The following is a 25684-nucleotide window of genomic DNA, read 5'->3' as shown; positions in this document are numbered from 1 at the left end:
TAGTAGTTCTTCCTGGGCCAAACCCACTTGGTCCAGGGGATTCGATCCCAACAGTATGCGGGTTGTAGGACAATACAGCTTGTTGTCCATCTCCGTCTTCTTCTTCAGTTGGATCCTTGCAGCAAACGGGTCACTGTTGTCTCGTCGTGGGTGCTGCCGCAGTTCGGCAGCATAGCCCAAACCGGGCATGCATGTGTGCGCCTGGTACCTTTTTTCACCAGTATGGTTGGTAAGGTTGTCGGCCTTTTGGGAACTATTCCAACACAACTATTGGACTTTTTGCCCTTTTCGTCTCTTTTTCCGCTTCGATAAAGAGCTCCGGACTGCAGCCTATGGGGCTGCATTAGTGTCTAAGACACGGGTCCAATGGTCCAGCTGCCTAGGTTTGTATCGTTGTCCAGACCAGCGGGCCACGTGGACTCGCATGGCAGTAGTAGCTTTAGGGTGTTTTGGAGACTTCGTTCTTGAGTTGAGCAGCTGCAGCACTTTGGCTGCATTCTAGTTGGGAGGTGCTGTGGGTTTTTGGCAAAGCTTAGCCTTAGTTGCAAACAAATTAGGTTGATGTTGCTGCAGTTTTGGCGCAGCGGAAGCGTTCGGGCCCTGTCATTGTAGTTTCACAGTCTTTTACATGAGATATCTAGTTGACTAGCCATACTTCCTAATCGCACGACATAGTTGTCACTTTATCTTTTCACCAACAACTGTCTTTGTTGCCGCCATGATAGCAGAAATAAATAGTTAAATATGTTTTTGTCACGCGTGCAATGACATGTTAAATGCATTGGAGTTAGCACTCTTCGCTATGCGTGGTTCGCCAATTGTAAAGCTTGTTAACGCTTGTGTATAATGTGATTCACTGTAAACCTAGGAAAACCGTGTGCTTATTGGCTTGCGTGAGACTAATTTATCTGAATGCTTTGGTTTGATGATTAAAACACTTTGTCTTCACCTAAGTGATCATGACACTTGGCACTTGGCACATTTTCTGATGTACATGTCCCTCATTGTATAGTTATGAGATTCGTGAAGTGTTTGAACGATGATACCTAGTGTATCGATGTCGTAGAACTCTTTGGTGAGTTTCTCAGGCTGTTGACCCACTTTGCGAGACGAACTCGCTTATGTTAAAGATACATGTTTTGTATGCTTGTGCACGTAACTTGATTTGTTCGAGAGCTGCCTTACCATGGCCAAATGTTTCTAACTGTCTCATTGTGAGGCACGTTGCTCTGAAATGTTTAATTAGCTTGTTCGTGTACTTGTCGTATTCTGCTCATGCATGACTACTCACACTTGTAATTTACTCGCTTAGTTCATGCTATCACATTGAATTATGATGCATACTCACACTTGGTTATTCAGTACGCACTCATTACTGTTTCACCTCGCTTGTAAATATGCGAAGTGCCATTGTTAATGTTTTAGAGACAATACTTTGTATAATGAAGTTTTGATGAAATATCATATGCATGTGAATGTGTATTTGCTCGTATACTTAATTGCCTCTCAGAAATGATATATGCAATGCCTCTGTTGTTATGCTCGTGATACTCTTACACTTTGCACTTGGCACATCCTGACACAGTTATTGAGTAGTGCGTACCCTGAGGAGGTACACTGCTTGAGGCATTGGTAAGCGCACCACATGCCCTTACTTCATGAAATGAAAAGACTGAAAATATAACACCATAGGGTCTAAATGTAAATGACTTGTTGTGGGCTCAGTTGGAGTCCTTGGGCAGTGGCCCTTGTGTTGTGAATGAACTCTTGTGTGATATACACTAAAACAAAAAGAAATAATATGGTGTTGTGACTGCTTTCACGAGCAGTGTGTTCTGTTGGCCGCGTGAGGCTGAGCACGTGAATGGGCAGGCCAAGTCCTCATTTTGCGTACCCCGCGGGGACCATGAGGCAAATTCCTCGTAGAGAGGTATGAATGAACATGAGCCTAAGTAAGATAAAGCTGCTTCGCCCCATTCACAAAATGGTTCACCTTGGGAGAGGGTGGATGGTACAACTCTGAGTGACTAGTCGTTGTTACGCCATGTGTTTTGACAGGAGTTGTAGCGTCCTTTGGCCTCCAGTCACTCAAAGTCAGGGAGGTCGAGGTTACCTTTTTAGGACCTCACTACTGCAGTAGTATGGATTGCAATCCTTGCCTATGCGAGTGTTTTCTCCTAGCTGTGTGTTGCTCGCATGAGGTTGACTCGGTCTGTAGATTCCCCGGTTACCACACTATAATTTAAATAACAGACGCCAGGTGCATGTCTCACAAAATGCGAGGTTTCTTCGCGTACCCGAAGGAGTAATAAGAAGAACTTAAAAACTAACCAATCAGCTGACTTACTGTAGTTGCTACTTTACTTGTTTTGTAGTATGTGCTTCAGTTACCGTACTTGTTCAGCGGTTACCTTAGTTGCCTCTCTTGCTCAGTTGTTACTTTGGTTATTCCGTTGTTCAGTACTTGATACAGTCTGTTACTACTTTGAGTGCCTGCTTTACAGTTATTTCAGTTGTTACTATAGTTGCTTGCTGCTTAGTACTCGTTACAATTCAGTTTGTTGTTCTAGTTACTTGTTGTGCAGTTACCTTAGTTACTTGCTCGTTTCTAGCACTTGTTACAGTTACTACAGCTTGTTACCTTTTAGTTGACTTGTACTTGCCCCTTTCACACAAACCTGACACAGTTGCCAGCACTTTTTTATTATGTTCCTTGATGCATACTTTACTAATTGATATGGACTGTGAAATGAATTAGCATATTTATTGCTCATAAATTCATGCTAGTTATTTCTATCTATTGCTCCATGTGTAGTTCGGTACTCTTGCTCATGTTGTAACTGCTAAATTATTGTAAATGTGCATGCTATGTATGTCATGTATAGCTCTGCTTTGTTTTCCACACTTTAGTATATTGTGTTTGGTTTGTCTCACCAGCTTGAAAGAGTACTGACCACGTTTTATGGGGATACAGGTGCTTACTTAGGCGTGCGATGGAGCTCGATGTGTGACAGCGAACTCTGAACCCACACTTCTGGCACTTGCTGGATCTTGGCAGTTGTCGGTTTTTGTATAAAGAATTGGTTGTACACTTTGTAAATGTATTTAATAAAAGTTGCTTCCTTACTGTTGTTTCACTCTTGTGGTGGCCGCCCAGACCCGCGGCTTTGTTGTTTTACGTACACTGTGTTTTCCGCTGTTCTCTGGTTAAACATTTTCAAAAAAAACAAAATTTACAGAAAATTGTAAGTTTCCCAAAGTCGGGGTTTGGGGCGCCACAGAAGATGTCAATATAGGTTCGGAAGACAACCCCAAGATTCTAAAGATCGGCACCAGTTTAAGTCCGGAAGAGAAGGAAAGGCTCACTAATTTTCTCAAGCAACATGAAGAAGTGTTCGCATGGACATATGAAGATATGCCAGGTTTAGACCCCAAATTGGTTGAACACGTCCTCGTTTTAAAGCCAAACGCTAAGCCAATTAAGCAGAAATTGAGAAAAATGGATCCCATAATAGAACAAGTCAAAGAAGGACTCGAAGATTTGCTCAAAGTAGGATTCATTTGAACTATTGACTACCCAGATTGGTTAGCCAATATTGTCGTTGATCCAAAGAAAAGTGGCAAAGTGAGGATTTGCATAGATTTCAGAGACCTCAATAAAGCAACTCCGAAAAATGATTATCCACTTCCGAGCATTGATCTTCTAATGGACATCACGGCAAGACACGCCATGTTCTTGTTTATGGATGGATATTCTGGCTACATTCAAATTAAGTTGGCCGCCCGCGACCAATCAAAAACTTCCTTCACTACGCCTTGGGGCACTTTCTGCTATACCGTTATGCCATTTGGGCTCAAGAATGCCGGAGCAACAAATCAACGCGCAATGACAGTTATCTTTCACGATCAGATGCGCAAAATCATTGATGCATATGTTGATGATATCCTCGTAAAATCCAAAGAGGAAGAATGTCACATCGAGGCACTTGATCAAGTTTTTAAAGGGCTCATTCTTTATAAGTTAAGACTTAACCCTCAAAAGTGTGTTTTTAGAGTCGAATCAAGCAAGCTGTTGGGTTTTTTGGTCAGCAAAAAGAGAATTGAGGTTGACCCAGCCAAAGCAAAGGCTATCATTGATATGCCACCCCCGACAAATCTCAAAGAATTGCGTAGCCTTCAGGGACGCATGCAATCAATCCGGCGATTTATTTCCAACTTGGCAATGAGATGCGAGCCTTTCAATCACTTACTTAGAAAAGGAGTGAAGTTCGAATGGGAACCAAAATGTCCACAATCATTCGATCGTATCAAGAAGTATCTCCTTAATCCTCCCATCTTGAAGCCGCCAGAATTGAGAAAACCCCTTTTGTTATACATCTTAGTTAATCAAGTCGCATGCGGCGAATTCTTGACGCAATACAAAGAAGGCAGCTTGATAGAGCACGTCATTTATTATGTGAGTAAAACTTTCATAGACTATGAAAAAAAATACTCTCAAATAGATATGACTTGCCTAGCTCTGGTGTGGATATGCCAGAAGCTAAGACACTACCTGCTGGCATCTGAAGTCAAAATTTTGTCTAAACTCAATCCTCTCAAGTACATTTTAAAGCAACCTTTTCTCAGTGGACGAGTCGCCAAATGGCAAGTCTTACTGATGCAGTATGACTTAGAATATGTCTCACAACAATCAATCAAAGGTCAAGCAATTGCAAATCAATTGGCAGATTCTCCTTTGGAAGAAGAAGTGAAAGCCGGAGATGACTTCCCTGATAAGCAAATATGCAATATCTAGCAATCTCCAATCTGGAATTTATTTTTCGACGGTTCCAAGAATATGGCGGGAATAGGCATTGGGATCTTGTTAATCACTCCTGAGAAGCAGATGATTCCATTTTCTCTCAAGTTAGATTTTCAATGCACCCACAATATGACTGAGTATGAAGCCCTGATTCAAGGACTAAAGATTCTACTAGACTTCAATGTCAAGAGAGTGCATGCTTACGGTGACTCATTACTCGTTGTCAATCAAGTCTGAGTCAAATGGCAAGTGAAAGATCAAAAGCTATTTCCCTATCAGAAAATCGTCTCAGCTCTTGTCAAAAAATTTAAAGAATTTCAACTCTTTCATATCAAGAGAGATTTTAATCAAGTGGCTGATAGTCTATCCAGTCTAGGCTCTATTATGGCATTCAAGAATGGAGAATCTTGTCGCTCCTTTGAAATTGGCAGACTTGACCAATCTGCCTTCCTTCCAAAAGAACAAGTACACCAAGCTGAGCAAAAGAAGAAGCCTTGGTATTACAATATCAAAAACTTCATAGAAACTGGTGAATTTCCTCCAGAACTCTCAAAGAAAGAGCAACTAGCAATCCAGCATATGTCTACTCGATATTTTATAATGGCCAATGTCCTTTATCGTCGTGGATTCAGTTCAGAGTATTCCAGATGCTTAGACGAAGACGAAGCCAAGGAAGTCGTGCGAGAAGCACATGAAGGCATTTGTGGTGGCCACGTCGGCTACAAAACCCTTGTCAAGCAGATCATCAGAGCAGATTACTATTGGAAGACTATGTAGCAAGATTGTTACCATTTTGTGAAGAAGTGTGTTCAATGTCAGATACATGCACCTTCTATTCATGCTCCAGCAACATATTTGCAATCTGTTGTTTCTCCATGGCCATTTTCTATGTGGGTCTTTAATGTCGTAGGTCCCATCACTCCCTTTGCTTCAAATGGTCACAAATACTTTCTTGCCGCAACAGAATATTTCACCAAGTGGGTAGAAGCTATCACCCTTCACACAGTAGAAGGCTGACACGTGGTCTCTTTTATTCACAAGAGCATCCTTTGCTGTTTCGGCATCCCACATGACATCGTGTCAGATAATGGCAGTCATTTCAAAAATGAAAGAATGAAGACATTCTGCTCAAAGTTTAAAATCCATCATCATTTTTCTGCTTCATATTACCCTCAAGGGAATGGTTAGGCAGAAGCTACCAACAAGATTTTAATTTGTATCCTGGAGCGAACTGTAGAAATAGGCCGTGATTGGCATGATAAGATCCACGATACACTATGCGCCTACCGGACCACCATTCGCACTCCAACAAATGCTACTCCATCAGAACTGGTCTACGGAACAGAAGTAGTATTGCCACTACATGTTCAGAAGCCCTCTTTGAAGTTTGCATCACTTCTAGAACTACCTCTTGACCAATACCAGCAGCAGCGATTAATTCAGCTAGACTTGCTCGATGAGAGAAGACTAAAAGCAGCAGAGTATGCTGAATCCTATCGCCAGAGAATAGTCAAACAATATGCAAAGTCTGTCATCGAAAGGAGATTCAAAGTCAATGATTTAGTACTTCGATCCATAGCTTATCTCAAGCATCATCCCGGTGGCAAATGGTCGCCAAATTGAGAAGGTCCTTATGTCGTCAAAGAAGCATTACCTCGCAACTCATGTTGGCTCATCAATGCCGATGGGGTAGAATTACCAGATCCCATTAATGCTCGACACTTGAAAAAGTTCTATACTTAAAGCATCTATTCTTCCTTTGTAATCTTCCTATTCTCTTCGATAAGGATCAAACTTTCTTTTTCCAGTTACACTGGGGCATTTTAAAAAATTTTGTGTTGTATGCAGGCAGGATAAACAAATCTCTCATTTTATACACTTGTGCATTCATGTGCATCAATTTGCATTCAACTGCATTAATATTAATTTGGTCAGTATTGGGATTTCAACAAACAGTCCCATCACAAGTCCTAATTGTTATTCAAAATTGAAAAACAATCATTAGTACTGAACCAAAAACCAGTGCTCGAACTGATACATTTCAAAATCCAATTTTCAAGTTGGTCTATATTTTTTCTTTGAAAATCTGAGTTCTGACTCGGGTTTTCCTTTAAATCATTTTTCCTTTGAAGATCCGAGTTCCGACTCGGGTTTTCCTTTAAATAATTTTCCCTTTGAAAATCCGAGTTCCAACTCGAGTTTTCCTTTAAATTATTTTTCCTTTATAGATCCGTGTTCCGACTCGGGTTTTCCTTTAAATTATTTTTCCTTTAAAAATCCGAGTTTCGGCTCGAGTTTTCCTTTAAATTATTTTTCCTTTGAAGATCCGAGTTTTGACTCAGGTTTTCCTTTGAAGATCCGAGTTTTGACTCAGGTTTTCCTTTAAATTATTTTTCTTTTGAAGATCCGAGTTCTGACTCGGGTTTTCCTTTAATTTATTTTTTTCCTTTGAAGATTCGAGTTCCGACTCGGGTTTTCCTTTAAATTATTATTTTTTCTTTGAAGATTCAAGTTCCGACTCGGGTTTTCCTTTAAATCATTTTTCCTTTGAAAGATCCTAGTTCTGACTCGGGTCTTTTCTCAAGTTATCTTTTTTTTGTTGATCCGGGTTCCGACTTGAGATCTCTTTACTTTATTCGAGCTCTGAATCGAGCTCCTTATTCCCCTTTGTTGATCCAAGTCACTTCGATCCCCAGGGTCATTCAATTTCTCAAATTTAACCTTTTGCCCACCAATTTCCAATTTAAATCTTCGGATCATTCAAAGTCACTCAATTTCCAATTTCGACCTTCGGGTCACTCAATTTTCAATTTTGACCTCCAGGTCATTCAATTTCCAATTTTGACCTTCGGGTCATTCAATTCTCAATTTTGACCTCCGGGTCATACAACTTCGACCATTGGGTCAACCAATTCTCAATTTCGACCGTTAGGTCATCCAATTTCAAACATTCGGGTTACCAATTCTATCTCAATCATTTTCGACCTGCGGGTCACATTTGCCAATCTAGGTCGTATTCATTCCACATATTGGCCCAATATCCAAATTTCAATCATTTTCTCTTGCGAGAGACCCTTTTTAGGGAGAGTTCGAGGGAGCTCGTTCTTTTCACATGCTATCCAATTTGTTCACTTAGCCCCTTTTCAGGGAGAGTTTAAAGGGACTCGCGTCTTTGTGAACCGTTTGCAAAACAATTTCCAATTTCACACAAGGAAAGCTTTTAAAGGGAGAGGCTCGACGGAGACTCGCTTTCCTTATGGCCCCCTGTGATCATCACAAAATTTTTCCTCTCTTGGTATTCTCTCTCTTTCCTCCTCTTTTCCTTTCCAACCTCTATTTCCTCCTTTTTGAAGGGAGAAAATAAAAGACAGAAAAGAAGAGAGAAGAGAAAGGAAAAGAAAGAAGAGAGAGACAAAATCTTCTGCGAAGGTCTCACTTGACCTTAATTTTGAAAAGATTTAAAAAGATTACTCGCCTTCATTTTTGAAATATTTTGCAGGAAAATTGGGAGACGCGGCTCGCTCGTCGGTACGAGGTTCGACCGTTCCTGGTGCCTTTACCAGGGTAATCGAACCAAGGATCAAATTTATGCCTTTTTGCTTTGCCTAAATATTATCTAAGAATTTATCCTTTGTGCAATGCAAATGTGGAAATGTATGCTTTTTTTAAAATGATTTGAAAAATTTTCAAGTGTTTCTGAGATGAACTTGATAATGGAGTGAAGAAATGGTTGAATCTAACTTAGAACTTGAGATAGTTCAGGAAAGATATTTGAAGTTCTAAGTCTTTGAAATAATCATAGTTGGGAAGGTAAATCTTGGATTTAAAAAGAAAGATTTGAGGATGAGGTTTCAGAAATGGACTTTAATTTTGAATTTTGAACCTGAGATTTGAAGTGGAATTGAATTCCAGCTTTGAAGTTTAAAATCAGAATGAGATTTAAGGAATCCAAATAGATTTGGGTTTAAGAGAAATGGAATTCTAAATGGCATCTGGATCTGAAGTCTGAGATCGAAGATGAAGTTGAATTCTGGATCCTAAATGAAATTTGGATCTGAGGTCTGAGATCCAAAATGAAGTTGAATTCTAGGGTCCTAAATGAAATTTGGATATGAAATCTGAGATCCAAAATGATGTTGATTTCTAGGATCCTAAATGGAATTGGATCTGAAGTCTGAGATCCAAAAGTGGAGATTGCATTTGGAAATCTGGATCCAAGTTGGGATTGGGTTTCAACTTTGGGTTTGGATTTTGAAAGTCCATATGGGACTTTTGAAGATGGATCTGGGTTTTGAAGACCCAGATTGAAAAAATTTAGGAAGAGTCAAATTTTGAGATTCAGAATCAATCTCAAAACCTTAATTTTGAGTTGAGAAGCATTTTGAAGATAGAGAATAATCTTGAATTTGAAATCAGAAGATGAATCAGAGGTTTCAAAGTTAAATTGAATTTTGAAATTGAATTTGAGATATTTTAATTGAACTTGAAGTTGAATCCTGAAAATGAATTTGGCATTTCAAAGTTGAATTAAACTTTGATTGAAACTTGAATTTTGAATATACAAATGAATTTCAAAGTCAATTTGGAATTTGAATAGAAGATGAATTTAGAAATTTCAAAGTTTAAATTAAACCTTTGAAATTGAAATGTTGATTGGAAATTGAATTCTGAAGATGAATTTGGAATTTCAGAGTCACTATGAACTTTGAAATTTGATTTGAATTGGAATTGGAACTTGAATTTTGAATTTTGAGATGAATTTGAAATTTCAAAGTCAAATTGGACTTTGAAATTGGTCTTTTTAAACTTTTGAAATGAGATAGAATTGATGAATAGAGATCGAAGATATATTCAAGATCACTTGGATTTTGAAAAGAAATTTTTGAAAAATATGATGCAATTCTATCCTAAATGATGAATGAATTTAAAGAATTTTGAAATTGGATTTTGAAAAACTTATTTCATTCTTTAAGTGAATTAAAATAAGATTGAAGATATGATATGTCCCTGACTATGGTCATTGAATGTATTATATAATAATCATATTTAAATTCAGATGAAGAACAAAACACATTTTTTGTGCTTTTATAAAGTTTAAAATGAAATTAACTCTCAATATATCCTGACTATGGCCATTGATATATATTTTGAGTTAATTTTAAATTAAACTCTAATAAAAGAAGAAGAATATTTGAAAATATGATGATTTTTGAAGAAGACCCAGTGTGGATCTAATGTTATTTCATAAAAGATGAAAATCCTAAGTCTTGTTCACATCCTGACTATGGTCATTGATGTAAATCATCAACTTAGGATTTAACCACCTCTTATGAAACGGTGCACGTGCCATTCGTGTTTCACCATTTGTGTAGTTTTGAAAATAAAAGAGAAAAATGTCATGAATCAAGCAATTCTAGAAGATATGTACATGCTCATACATTCTAGTCTAATACGGGAAAGTAAAGATTCTTATTATTCCATCATTGTAATCTAACTATTACAATTCGGAAATTGAAATGTAAATCACAACTTCTGAAGGAAGGAAATAATATTTCCTCTACATTATCTGCAAAGAAATGGTTAGCATAAAATGGTGAATACAAAGAGGAAGTGAAAATGTTATGTTCAGATTAAAAGCTCATGAGTATGTGATATAATGCCTAAACTAAAATGCATGTCATGAAGAGGTTGCACAAAATATACAAGTGAGTGGGATGCCATGATATCATGTAATATGGTGTAATGTCATAAATGAACTAAAAAAACAAGAGGGTAAACCTTATAAGTATGGGAAGTAGGAAAGGGTGATGGTCATGGTGTATTAATATACAAGACATGAAAATGTTATGCTAACAGAAGGAATCAAAATGGATAAGGGTTGTGATGATGCCGAATATTGTTGTAAATGTTACAGTGATATAAGACATAATGGTAGATGTTGTGAACACTATAGTATTTGCTGTAAATATTAAGTTCAAAACATTTGCTCTAAACACTCCCAACAATACCAAGCAGCGGTTGTAAGTGTTTGCAGCAATATCGGATATTTGTTGTAAGTACTTACAGCAAGACAAAACACTTGCTATAAGAGCTTACAACAACAAGACATTTGTTGTAAGTACTTACAACAATAACAAGCAGTTTGCTGTAAGTGTTCACAGCAATGCAGGGTATTCGCTGTGAGTTCTTAGGTGGCGGAGGGGTACTGGGAAAGCATAAATGAAGGTTTGTGCTATGAAAGGTATGGATTGTGAGGTGAAGGGTGACAGGTGGATAGTGCTTGTGGGGATCGAGTACAGATTAGAATGCCCTCTGCTGCGAAATCCTATACAGTAACATCCCACAAAACCTGGTACAAAACTTACAGAAAACATATTAAACAATTCTATATAAATTGAGTAATCTCATGTACAAAACTGCAGAAAATATATTGAACAAAAACCTATGTAAAAGCTACAGAAAACACACTAAAAAAAGGGGGGGGGGATCTGAGAATTTATGCAGGAAAACATCTATGACAATCATGAATCAATCTAAATTCCTCATCTCAGTGAAAGTAAAAGCACAGCCAATAGAAATCAACAAGCTGCCTACTTGTCACCTAGACATATATATATATATATATATATATATATATATATATATATATATATATATATATATATATATATATATGGGTGTGTGATAGTGCATGGTGCTGAAGAGAGTGACAAGAGCATGCTATTATTTGGAATTTTATCCACAGTAGACTTACCTTTTCGGGTTTATGCTGTTTTCTCAGCAATCAAGCTTATCACCAGGACCAACGGACTCTGTTCCAGCTTCTAAGATGAAAATCTTCGCTTTGTACCTGCAATTAGATGAATTAGAACTTCTGAACATATAGAATTGTTGTGATGTTTACGAGGAGCTACAACTTTGCCTGCATCACGATAATAACTACACCCCATGAAGAAGTATTTGCTCATCTTACGGCTACAGGAAATCAGGAATCACACCCAGATGCAATTGCATACCCATCCCTTTTCATGTCATCTCTGTAGGATTTGAAATGGCTTTGATACATGAAGGAGGGAAGGCGTATGCTGAAGCAATATGGACTTCAGAGCATACAATGCTCAGAGTAGCATAGTAGACCATTCCCATCATTCACTGTATCGACAATAGCAGATGAATAATTCACAGAATCATGGATAGACACGGCAACTCGGTAAGTGAAATGAAAGCATCTGAATTATCAAGCACTTTATACCACCTCAGGCCTCCATTAGAACAACCAGTTATAATGTGACATATATAGGAGCATTATCCACACACCCAACGAGAGAATTTTCACTTTTGTGGGACAGCTGATGCTGTTGCGCCACCACAAACGACAACTACTCCAGTGATAATATCATTATCTTGATGATCAGGACATGGGCCCACATTAAAACAATAATTTTCATCAGAAAACGCATATCCATGTGTACACGTTTTATCAGATATAACACTTCCAAGGCAGCAACTGCCGACCGAATCACCTAGATACACAACGAATCTTCATGACAGAATCTGGAAAACTGAAGATATGGTTGATGTAATTATGCAGAGCTCAATTCCACAGGAATTCATGAATCATTTTTATCATTATGATGTATATGTTGCTTTGCCACAGGATGCTTAAACTATATTGGATTTTCCTCTTTCAAGCTAAGAATGAGCCAATGAAAGACTCAGAAACCCAATGATGTTGTCCAAGATATTCAGCTAATCACACAATTGTTGATATGAACCTGTATCGCGGTGAATGTCAATGCTATAAACATAATCCTATTTGAGATAATATCTTTAAAACAGTAGAATAAGAAAAAAAATTAACAGAACGAAAGATGTCTTCTCCGTCACAACTTGTGAAAGCGTGATCTTCAAGAAAATACCATTTGTCAAGAAGTGAATTAACAAATTCAAGCCGCCATCTGTAGAAATGCAACTCAAAAAATACAGATTGTTATAATGGATCAACGATCCCAGATTTTCAATCGTAGGAATGTAAGAAAGCCACGGGTAAAAAAAAATGATCAGACTTCATGAATATCTAACAGAACCAAATGCTGTAAAATAATTAAAACATTGTCTACTATTAGCAGCCGATTGATTAAAAGGCAATCAAAGCCAGGAGATAACAAGGGTGAATCGGACCAGAAGTGTTGCTCATGGATCATATACCAGATTTAAATTCAAGTATTGAAACAAAAAAAAAGGAAAAAGATACACGGTAAAGTAAATATAGATGCAGGAACACGATTTCAGTGAGCATCGATACTTATATCGAGATGACAAAAATGGAATGCTTTTACAGACATATGAGAAACTGAAAATCAACAAGATAAAAAGGAAAACGAAAAAAAGTAAAAAAAAAGGAATCCAAGCAGAGACTATCATTGAGACAGGAAGAAGAAAGGTATGGATCTAAACTATACAACAACAACAACAACAACTACGCCTTCATCCCAAAACAATTGGGGTCGGCGATATGAACCAACAAAGAAAATCATTATGGGTCTTCCACATGAATCCTTCTCCTTCATTCATTTCTATCCAATGCCATGTCCTCGGTGAGGTTCAAAGCATTCATATCCTTTCTTATCACCTCCATCCATGTCATCCTAGGCCTACCCCGACCTCTTTTAACTAATATATTTTCCCATTTCTCCATCCTTCTAACTGGAGCATCATTAGGCCTTCGTCGAATATGTCCAAACCACCGTAAACGATTCTCTCTCATCTTATTTTCAATGGGTGCAACACCTACCTTCTTACGTATCTCCTCGTTCTGAATCTCATCTTTTATTGTATTTCCACACATCCATCTCAGCATATGCATCTCAGCTACACTCATTTTTTGAATATGATGTCTCTTGGCAGCCCAACATTCCGTACTATATAGTAAAGCAGGCCTAATAGTCGTCCTATAAAACTTTCCCTTCAACCGCAATGGCATTCTACGATCGCACAACACTCCAATTGCACTCTTCCATTTCATCCACCCAACCTTTATCCTATGATTTACATCTCCATCAATTTCTCCATACTTTTGAATGATATATCCCAAATATTTGAAAGAATCATCCACCGGTATTTCGTGCTCACCAAGCTTCACTACACTCCCATCACTACTTTGTTGCTTACTAAATCGACATTCCATGTATTCTGTCTTACTCTTACTCAACTTAAAACCTCTTGCTTCTAATGTCTGTCTCCATAATTCTAACTTAGCATTAACCCCAGCTCTAGACTCATCAATCAAAACAATATCATCAGCAAACAACATACACCATGACACATTTTCTTGAATTGATCTCGTAAGCTCATCCATCACTATAGCAAATAGGAAAGGGCTTAAAGCAGATCCTTGATGTAACCCAACCGTTATAGGAAAATTGGTTGTCACCCCTCCACAAGTGCGAACATTGGTTAATACTCCTTTATACATATCTTTAATTATACTAATGTACTTGAGAGAAACACCTTTCTTCATCATTGTCCACCAGAGAACGTCCCTAGGTACTCTATCGTAAGCCTTCTCCAAATCAATAAAAACCATATGCAAATCTTTGTTCCTCTCTCTATTTCTCTCAATAAGTTGTCTAAGAAGATGTATAGCTTCCATAGTTGATCTTCCAGGCATAAAACCAAATTGATTCTCCGATATCATGACAATCTTCCTCAACCTAGACTCAATCACCCTCTCCCAAAGTTTCATAGTATGACTCATGAGTTTTATACCACGATAGTTTGTGCAATCTTGTATATCACCCTTATTCTTATATAGAGGCACCAAAGTACTCTTCCTCCACTCATTAGGCATCTTATTTGTCCACCAAATCTTGTTAAAAAGATTTGTCAACCATTCTAAACCTTTCTCTCCCAAGCATTTCCAAGCCTCGATAGGTATACCATCTGGGCCAACTGCCCTTCTTGATTTCATTTTCTTCAAAGCCTCTGCAATTTCTTTCTTTTGAATCTAAACTATATAAAAAACAAAGTAGTAGAAAAGAGAGAGAAAACTTGTTGGAATGCAAGCACTCCGTTGATGTCACACAGGATGAGTCGATCCTGCTATATGCAGGTCGACCTCATCGATCATGCTTCGTAAAAAAAAAAATCACAAAACCACAAAGAGACAATAAAGAAGAGGGGAAGATGCTGAAAAGAAAAAAAAAATTATAGAATGTAAAAGGCAAAGGGAAAGGAATGTTCGCAGAAAAGAAGAAAACAATGGTTACTTACCTGAGTTTTGCAGAAACTCTGAAGGAGGGAGGTAAGGAAAGATTTCCTTCTGCTTCCACTGCTTGTTCACTGTCGTAGGACTTCCAAACTTTAAGAAGGAGAAGAGATGTAGTTATGGAAGGTTGAAGCGTGGAGGGATGCCTAAGCCAAGAGAGGTAAGAGATGGATTCAGGTGGATTGAGAAGAAGGAAGAAGGTGCGGGGGTGAGAGGCGATTGTTCAGAAGAGGTGCGATGGTAGGGTGAAAATGGATTAAATTATGGGGAGTCCCCTGTGTGCTTCTCTTAAAGGGGAAGAAGGAAGGTTCGAGAGAGAGGGGTTGGGTTGAGGATTTAGGGTTGGGGAAGAGGCAATCCCCGATCCAAGGGTGGATTGTGCAAGAGGGGAAGCGTTGGTGATGAAGGGTGATCTGCGAAGAGGACAAGCCGTTGGAAATCAAAGGTTGAGATGAAGGATGAAGGTGGATGGACGGGTGATGGAGGTGTGCGATGGCGAAGTATTGTGAGAGAGGAAGGATGGAAGCTTCCAGGGGGTTCAGGAGTGTGTGAGAGAGAGCGAGAGGGAGAAAGCCTCTGTAACCCTAAAAAAACATTTTTTTTCTTTCGTTAAAACCCTCCCGTTTTTTAAAGATTTTCAAAAGGGCGGTTGTTTTTTTAAAAGTGTTTTCTCAAAAGAGGGTTTTAACTAACAAAAATTTCCAAAAGGGGTTTCTAAACTATTTTTTTTTTGTATTTGATTTTTTTTGCTCTTTTTCTTTGTATTTTCTATTTTTTTGGTGTTTTTGAAATAAAAATTCTAAAACTAAGGGATTTTAAAACTAAATTTTCAAATATTTACAAAAGAAGGGTTTTCTGATATTTCGGGTTTATTTTTGAAATTTTCTTCAGAAAATGGGTTTAGATCCAATATTTTGAGAAAATATTCGAGTTTTAAACCTCGAATCGAGAAATACAAAGCAGTGGATCCAAACAGATGCTGGATGGACTGCCCGAGCTTTTCAAAATTTTATTTTGGTAATTTTGAGAATTTGGTTTAAAAATTGGATAGCGAAGCTCAAATTTGGATTTTAATATTGGATCCGGATCCGAAATAGAGTCAGATATATAAAATGAATTTAATTTCAATAAAGTCTAAAAAATAAACTGGAATTTAGATTTAAAACTGACTCAATCGCTCAGAAAATGGGTTCAGGGGCAAAAAGGGAATATTTAAAAGATTTTAAAAATTTTGGGGTGTTCACACCCCCCAATTTTCCTACTAGGACATTTTCGTCATGGAGGACCCTCTTTTCAGGGAGAGTGTGATGGACTCGTTCCTTCATGAACCAATTTTCCGACCTCACTATTATCGGCCCCTTTTCCATAAGAGAATCCTAATATTAGGGAGCTTTGACGAAAGCTTAATTTCTCTTTAAAAGTTTGTTTTGCAAACACCTCCTCTTCAGGGAAGAGGAGTAATTTCCATTTCCCATTCAGGTAAGGGCTAAGTCTGAGTCTCTCTTTTGGGGAAAAAAGAGAGGAGAATTTTCGTCACGGATGTGTTGAGTCGGACCTCAAATGCTCTCTTTCACCAAGGATTTCAAGAATATGTTGTCAATTTGTCAATCAAGTACTTGTTGATTTCAGAATCTTTATTACATAAATCTTTACCTTAGTTTACCTTCAGCATTACTTCCAAAAGAGTGAAGCTTTTGAGAAGAAAGATTCAAAATTCAAATTCTTTTCATGGGCCAACCAAAAGGATGAAGAATAAATCCTCGATATGGACAACAAAGAAGATTCAATGTTATTGCAAAGTCATAGATGATTGATATTGATCGCAGTCAATGGCACATTTCTAAAGAATATTCTTGTAAAGATGAGGCAATGGAAATATCCTAAGCGCTAGAAAAAGAGAGAATTCACCCAAGCCCTATCTCCTCAAAATCACCTAAGCTGCAATTAAATATCCGCAAAAAGGATCTCTCAATTGTCATCAAGATAAAGGCGAATTAAGCGAGTAGACCCCCGGGGCCAAAGAAGATTTGAAACATCTCCATGATGACGGAGTTTGTGATGGATCCTTTCAGGGAAAGTCCAAAGCACTATCGAGATGAAGGCAAATGCGATGAACCTCCCGACAATCCCTAAAAGATATTTAATTTCCGCTATCATCCAGAGACCTCTAAAGCCAATGAGCCAATATCATCAACATGACCCCTGGAGCAAAGAAGGATCAAAACATCTCCAAGTTGAAGGAGTTTGTGACGTACCCTTTCAAAAAGAGAGAGAGAGAGGAAAAAGAAAGAAAGAAAAGTCAAGACATCTCCAAAATGAAGGAGAATGTAACCGAAACCCAAGAGAGCCAAAAGAGTGCATAAAGATTATCATGAGAGAAGTTTCCAGGATATCAAATTGCCAAATCTATCAAGAATCTTCTTTAATTTTGTGAAATTCTATTATCAATATTCTTTCATCAACTGCTTTCACAAATATTAAATTCTCTCTTTCATGTTCATATCAAGGAAATTGATAGCTTCCTTGAAGAAGGTCAATCACAAGTAATTTGAATTCTGAATCTTGATTCTATGAAGTCAAGCCCGTTTGGAAGTAATATTTCAGGTAGGAAAAAGGAATGTATTTGCAACAATATGCACCATTTTCAAATACTTTGAATCAACAACAAAATTCTTAATATTTTGACAATATTTTCTAGCTATCTTGACGTGAAGTGAGAGCTTGATGTCCGTTTTGATACATCCTGACACCATTTTCAATCCCTCTTTAAGGACTTGATTACGGTAGTTTTCAAGATTCCTTCTCTTCTTTTTATAATTTGAGCACCTAGGCTCTCAGATTCGCACACTTCCCTGTGTCCCCACTGTCCCACCATAGACAGTCCCATTTCGGTTCGAGGTCGAACCACCAATCATTTCCTCGCAAAAGGCAATTTCAAAAGCTATTTAGTCTCAACAATGAGACGCCCAAGATCAACCCTTTTTCAAGCTTAAGGGACCCCATTTTCCTTCCTTTTGCAAAACCCCTGTCGGATTTATTGTGCAAAATCCGAAGGTTCCATCAAGGTCTCTTCTTTCGAGGATTCCATTTTATTTTCCGCCCGATCAGGATAAGGGTATAAACCTGAGCCTCCTTTGATGAGGTATCTCATTTTCCGCCCGATTAGGTTAAGGGTACAAACCTAAGCCTCATTCAATAAGGTATTTTATTTTCCGCCCGATCAAGATAAGGGTATAAACCTGAGCCTCCTTTGATAAGGTATTTCATTTTCTGCCCGATCAGGATAAGGGTATAAACCTGAGCCTCCTTTGATGAGGTATTTCATTTTCCGCCCGATCAGATTAAGGGTACAAACCCGAGCCTTATTTAATAAGGTATTTCATTTTCGCCCAATCAGGTTAAGGGTACAAACCTGAGCCTTATTAAATAAGGTATTTCATTTTCCGCCCAATCAGGTTAAGGGTACAAACCTGAGCCTCATTTAATGAGGTATTTCATTTTCCGCCCGATCAGGATAAGGGTATAAACCTGAGCCTCCTTTGATGAGGTATTTCATTTTCCGCCCGATCAGGATAAGGGTATAAACCTGAGCCTTCTTTGATGAGGTATTTCATTTTCCGCCCGATCAGGTTAAGGGTACAAACCTGAGCCTCATTCAATAAGGTATTTCATTTTCCGCCCGATTAGGATAAGGTTATAAACTTGAGCCTCCTTTGATGAGGTATTTCATTTTCCGCCCGATCAGGTTAAGGGTACAAACCTAAGCCTCATTCAATGAGGTATTTCATTTTCCGCCCAATCAGGTTAATGGTACAAACCTGAGTCTCATTTAATGAGGTATTTCATTTTCTGCCCAATCAGGATAAGGGTACAAACCTGAGTCTCATTTCAATGAGATATTTCATTCCCCAAACAGGTTAAGGGTCAAACCTGAGCTTTTCCCCATGCGAAGCATTTTCTGTCTCATCCAGGTTAAGGGCAAAAACCTAAACTTCACCGCCACAGAGCAAATCTTCCCTCTTCATTCTCCATTTCATATCTACCATCTTTACCGGGCTAATATCTCTATACCCAGTCATATCCTTCTAACTGGGGCATTTTTTTTTTTAATTTGGTGTGTTTTTCTTTGCCACTAAGCTCGGCCACAAGCCGGCTTAGTAGCAATAAGGGGCATCTGTAAACACCCTAAATTTTTACTCACCTCCCTGACACTTCCACTAGTCGTCATCATCTATCCTCTCGAATCATCTGGAGGGCAAAATGGTCATTTTCTGAGATTAAACCTTGCAGAAAGTCCTAAATTTCATTCCCAAGTCTCAAAATTTCTCTATTTAGACTCAGAAATATCTTCAAACTGCAATTTTTTAAAATCATATTCTTGACAAGAAGCTAGAATTTCCAATTCCTGATTCAGAGTGGCGGTTCATGGGACATGTCTTTGCATAGCATTGCATGAACATTTCACATCATTTCACTGCACAGCATGTCATTTTGAGATCCAGAACTCCTGATTTTCAAAATTATCAATCCAGATTCGAGTTTTAAATATTTCAAAATTGATTTCAAATCCCTGGGTTTTTCAAAATTGTCAGTTTCCCTCATCTTAAACCCCAGGACTTCGAATTACAAAAGTTTTCTCAGGAAAACAATCTGGATAGTTTTGATATTGATTTTAAAATTTTGTCAGTTGGAAAAAAGGGGACACAATTTTAAATTTAGAAGATTTTATTTCAAAACTTTTACAAAAGGGCTCTGAATTTCTTTATAAAAACCTCTGTATCTTTTATTTTGCCCTGAAGGACCATTTTTTTTTTTTAGTTTTTGAAACCAAGCCCATTTTTACTTCGTATTTTCTAACTAGCCTACTATTATAAAATCCCCAAAAGAATTTATTTTTGCTTTTATTTTAAATAAATGACGTGGGACCCGCCTTGAAGTGGCATCACACTCAAATTTTCAGATATTTCTCTTATTTTTAAGAAGGGTCCACCCTGAGGTGGCACCACTTATGAAACCCTTTCTTTAATTTTCAATTCTATTTATTTTAATAAAATAATTAGTGGGCCCACACATAGGTGGCACCTCACTAAAATTCCCTGCAAAGAAAATCAAACAAAATATTTTTTTTAAAAAAAGGGCTTTCTTAAGCCGGTTGAGGTGGCACCACCTTAAAAAAAATCGCTTTACTCACTTTCTTCCTTTTTTTTTTAACCCCAAAAGGAGCCACTGTAAAACCCTACCCAACCTTTTCACTTTACCTAAGTTTTAGGTAAAGTGAACTCAGAAGCCTTCTTCAAAATAAGCCAGCCATCCCCTTTTTCTTCAAGGATTGACGAGTTTCAAAAAGTTTCAAAAATTTTCAAAAAATTGTTTGAAATTTTTCAAATGCTTTCAAAAGATTAGGTTGAAAAGTTTCAAAACTGCTGATCTTTCGGGTGAAAGCCTGCCATATCTTTAAAAAGAGGCCCCTTCGATCACCAAAGAGACAGCTCTTGAATGCCGACTTCTTCTCTTCCTATCAAGTCTCTCTGAATCCTCCTGTATTTTCTCCTTTTAACTCTCTTCTTCAGCAGGAATTACAGGAGCCCTCCATTTTCCTGATTTGGAATAATCGGCTTCTTCCATCAGCCAGCAAAAGGAAGATCCAAAGGATAACCGAGGAGTGTGTAGTCCTCCTTTCCCTTTTTGAAGCCTGACTCACCCCCGAAGAAGACGCCATCATCAACCTCCATTGAGCCAAGATGTTTCAGCAGCTGAGACTCTCATCTAAGCATCCTCTAATATGTGAGAGGTAGCTTGCTGGAATGCAATCTCAGCGAACTTCTCAACTTGCAGTGCAAGTTCAAAAGCCTCCTATTTTGCAAGAATCAATTTGGACTCCATTGCAAACTTCTCATCGAGTGATTCTTGGAGCTTCTGATTGAATATAGATTTTGCAGCTTCAAGTTCAGAAACTGCTACTTCTTGATTATGACGTAGAGAAACAACATACTCCTGTTGCTTAGCCCCAGAAAAAGCCAGCTCTTCAATCAACCGATCTCTCTCATTTTTTGCATCTTCTAGACTGGATTTAGCTTCTTCCAGAGCAACATTTGTTGCTGATAAATCATAATGACTTAATTCTAATGCTTTCCCATTTCTCATGGACAAGGCCTCCCCATCCCGTTCAAGGAGGGCATCTACCAGATTATCTTTTTAATCTCTCTGTTAATTGTAATTCAAGAACATGATGTTCTTGAATTACTATTAAGGCCTGTTACCTGTAATATAGCTCATAAGCTTTGTTTATTTTGCATTCAGTTCACTAACTCCCTTGCACATTTCGCGATTTTTTTTTCCCTATCTTTGTTATTCTCTAATAGCATCACCCCTTTTGTATATGCCCCATGTTTGTATCTTACTCGTCATCTCCTATATTTATTGTAAGCCCAGAATTTTTTTTTACTGTGTATCTGCCTTGTGGAGGGTATATACATCACTACTAGTCACTGTACTAAAGGTCAATGGTACTTACCCCTTTTTTTTTAAATTCAGTCACATAATCGTATGCCATTTTTTTTTATCTTATCTCACTACTACTGTTTACAAGTTATTGCAGGAAATTGACATTTGGCGTTGTTCACACACAGATATTCCATATAGTTGCTTCTTATCTAAAAGCCCTTCCATATGCCTTCCATTGTTGGGAAACTGCAACGAGTGTCAAATATATCTATCGGCTAAATATGAAGTTGGCATTTGGCTCATAACAGTAGGTCTAAAATATATTTTTTTAGCAGAGCTCATGTATCATTTGTGTATTACTCACATACTGTTCCGGATTCTATATTTAGTCATACCAATATACCTCTGTGACTTTATAGCTATTGTATTTCATTGATCTTAAATTTTTTTTTAGGTTATTGCTTGTATATATCTAGTATTATCAGCTTCCCTCTCCTTGTAAAATTTAGGTTGCCATCCTACAGTAAAGCCTAGCCATGGTAAGTATTTTCTTGTGCATTCAAGTATATATCTCTCTAGAGGCCTATTTTAGGTTACATCAGTCTAAGCCTTTTAACCCATATGTAGATATATACATATATATATGTACTTTTCATCTAGCTTACACATGATATCTGGATATTTTCACATGCTTTCATACTTTAGATATTGTATTAACTAGTATACTTTACTATAATTCATGTAAAATTACCGGCACATTACCTTTAATGTGAGACCTTCCCTTCTCTATACATTGTATTTCTTGTGCCAGTTCTCACTTGAAGGAAAAATCTGGAAAATGTTGATTCCTTGGCTTCATTTCTTTTTTTTGCTTTATGCCAGCAATGTAACAATCAAATGTAAAATTTGGAATAATATTTATTTTACTGCTTAGATTAGGATGCATATCATATAGCTGAAATTTCTGCAATATCCTGATTATGTGATTCATGCATTGTATTTCAAAATCAATGTGGAGGTACACGAATGGCACGTGCACCAACTCTTAGGGAGTTGATGAACTCGGTAGAGTCCATATTTACGGTCCTAGTCGGAATATGGACGAGACCTAGATTCAGCGTCTTTCTACTAGTCACACAGAGCCTACACTCTTAGGCTATCTTTCAAAATTTCACTAGATATCTTCAATTTTACAAAACATTTTAGAATCACTCAAGTAAATTACTAACATATTTACGGCCATAGTCGGAATATGTGGTAATTCTACTTAGTTTAATTTTGAAATTGCATATTTTTCTGAAAAGAGGTTTTCACAAAAGGACATTCATCCATTCAAATCATGGGCATCATGAAATCACTTGCATTTCTTATACTTTTCTCAAGAAAGTTTCATTCTAAGGAGATCGATTCCTCAAGAAACTCTGAAAATTTACAAAGTTGAATTTTCCAAGTCAAGTTTTTCCGTGATTTTCCCTGGAAAATGTTCTTTTCTTAAGATTCTTTTTCAAAAGAAGTTTCTCATCATTCTCAAGAATCAAAATTGATTTTCAAAAACTTCAAGGCTGAGATTCTCAGGATTTCAGTTTCCTGAGTTTTGATGTTCCTTCTCCAAAGAGTTTTCCAATAAATTTTAATCATTTTTCAAAGAAAATTTTCAAAGTCAGAGTTTTCCTGACAAATATTTTCCTTTTCAAATGTTCATCTTTTCTCAAGAATTCTTTCCATTTTCCCAGGATTTTCATCCATTCATGATTTTCCCAAATCTTTATAAACTTTCTTGAGTTTTCAAATCTTTTCATTAGAGTTTCCTGAGAGACTGATTCCCATCTTTTTCCTGAGAAATATTTTCCAACTCCAAAATGTTGTCCAAGCATGCATCATATTTTTTAAATTGCATTTTACAAAATTACATAGCACATGCCTGAATTCTCTATGCATTTAGGACAGAACACGATTTTGATAATTTAACTAAGTCAATCACATTTTTGGTCCTTGGTTCGATTACCCCTGTTAAAGGCGGCAGGAATGGTCGAACCTCGTACCGACAGGTCGAGCCCCATCCCATGGATTTTCCCGCTATTTTCAAAATGAAGGCGAGTATTTCAAAATAATTTTCAAAACTCTGGTCAAGTTTGACTCACGAAAACATTTTCCCCTCTCTCTCGCAAGGAAGGGAAGAAAATTTTTGCGACGATAACAAACCCACGGTGGTAAAGAACATTGGCAAGGATGAAATAGCGGGCAGACATGCGCTGGATTACACCCTGCTCTCTCTTTGGCATTTCTGGTGGAAATTCACCGGTCTTAATGAAATCTTTGATATCTTGGTACCAAGGCTTCTCTTTCTGATTGACCTGGTTTACTTGTATGGTTGAAATGAAGGCAGGTTGTTCAAGCCTACCAATTTCGAAAGAGCGACATGATTCACCGCCTTTAAAAGATAAAATGGAGCTCAGGCTGGCTAAGCCATCGACTATTTGACATTGTTCCCTCCTGATATGATTGAGCTGAAATTCTTGAAAGCCGCCCACTAGAGCTAGGACGATCTTCTGATAGGGGATTAATTTTGAATCTTTTACCTGCCACTCATTGTTAACTTGACTGACGACAAGTAATGAATTGCCAAAGGCATGCACTCTCTTGACATTGAAACTTTGCAGAACTTTGAGGCCTTGTATTAGAGCTTCATACTCGGCCATGTTATGAGTACATTGGAAACCAAGCTTGAGAGAATAAGGGATCATTTCTTTTCTAGGGTGATCAACAAGATTCCAATCCCTATACCAGACATATTTTGAGAGCCATCGACGAATAGGTTCCAAACTGGAGATTGTTGGATATTGTAGATGCGCTCATTAGGAAAATCATCCTCTGCTTTAATTTCTTCTGTCAGGGGAAAGTCTGCCAACTGATCTGCGATAGCTTGGCCTTTAATTGACTTTTAAAAAACATACTCTAAGTCATATTGCATTAGAAGGACCTGCCATTTGGCAACCCGTCCGGTGAAAAATGGTTGCTCAAGAATGTATTTGAGAGGATTAAGCTTTGACAAAAATTTGACCTCAGATGCCAACAAGTAATGTCTTAATTTCTGGCACATCCAAACTAGAGCTAGACAAGTCTTCTCTATTTGAGAATACTTCTTTTCATAGTCGATGAAAGTTTTGCTCACATAGTAGATGGCATGCTCTATCAAACTGCCCTCTTCATAATGTGCAAGGAATCCACCACAGGCATTCTGATTGATGGAGATATATAATAAGAGAGGCTTCTCCAATTTTGGTGGCTTCAAAACTGGTGGGTTAAGGAGATACTACTTGATGCACTCAAACGAGAGTTGACACTCTGATCCCCATTCAAATTTTACTTTTTTTCTTAGAAAATGATTGAAAGGTTCACATCTCATGGCCAAATTGGAGATGAACCTGCGAATAGACTGAATGCGCCTCTGAAGGCTCCGCAGTTCCTTGAGATTGGTTGGGGGTGGCATATCAATAATTGCTTTTGCTTTAGTCGGGTCCACCTCTATTTCTCTTTTGCTGATTATGAAACCGAGCAATTTGCTAGACTCTACTCCGAAAACACATTTCTGAGGATTAAGTCTCAACTTGTAGAGGATGAGTCTCTCAAAGACTTGACCAAGAGCATCGAGGTGATCTTCCTCTTCTTTTGACTTGACTAGGATGTCATCCACATATGCATTCATATTCTTGTGCATCTGATCATGAAAAATAACGGTCATTGCCCTTTGATAGGTTGCCCCTACATTCTTGAGCCCAAACGGCATGACTGTATAGCAGAAGGTTCCCCATGGTGTAGTAAAGAAAGTTTTTGACTGGTCACGAGCGGCCAACTTGATTTGATTGTAGCCTGAATATCCATCCATAAAAGAAAACATGGCGTGGCCTGATGTGCTATCGATCAAAAAATCAATATTGGGGAGTGGATAATCATCCTTCGGGGTAGCCTTATTGAGATTTCTGAAATCAACGCAAATCTGAACTTTGCCATTCTTTTTAGGCACTGCCATGATATTTGCCAACCAATCTAGATAATCAATGGCTCGGATGAAGCCTGCTTTTAACAAATCTTCAAGTCCTTCCTTAACTTGTTGTTCAACCCGAGGATCTAACTTCCTTAATTTCTGCTTGATTGGTCTGGAATCTGGTTTC

Source organism: Nuphar pumila, chromosome 10 (assembly GCF_984573655.1).
Source record: "Nuphar pumila chromosome 10, dmNupPumi1.hap1.1, whole genome shotgun sequence".
NCBI classification, from domain to species: Eukaryota; Viridiplantae; Streptophyta; class Magnoliopsida; order Nymphaeales; family Nymphaeaceae; genus Nuphar; species Nuphar pumila.
The sequence above is the reverse complement of the archived record's forward strand: the minus strand, read 5'-3'. Positions refer to the sequence as shown.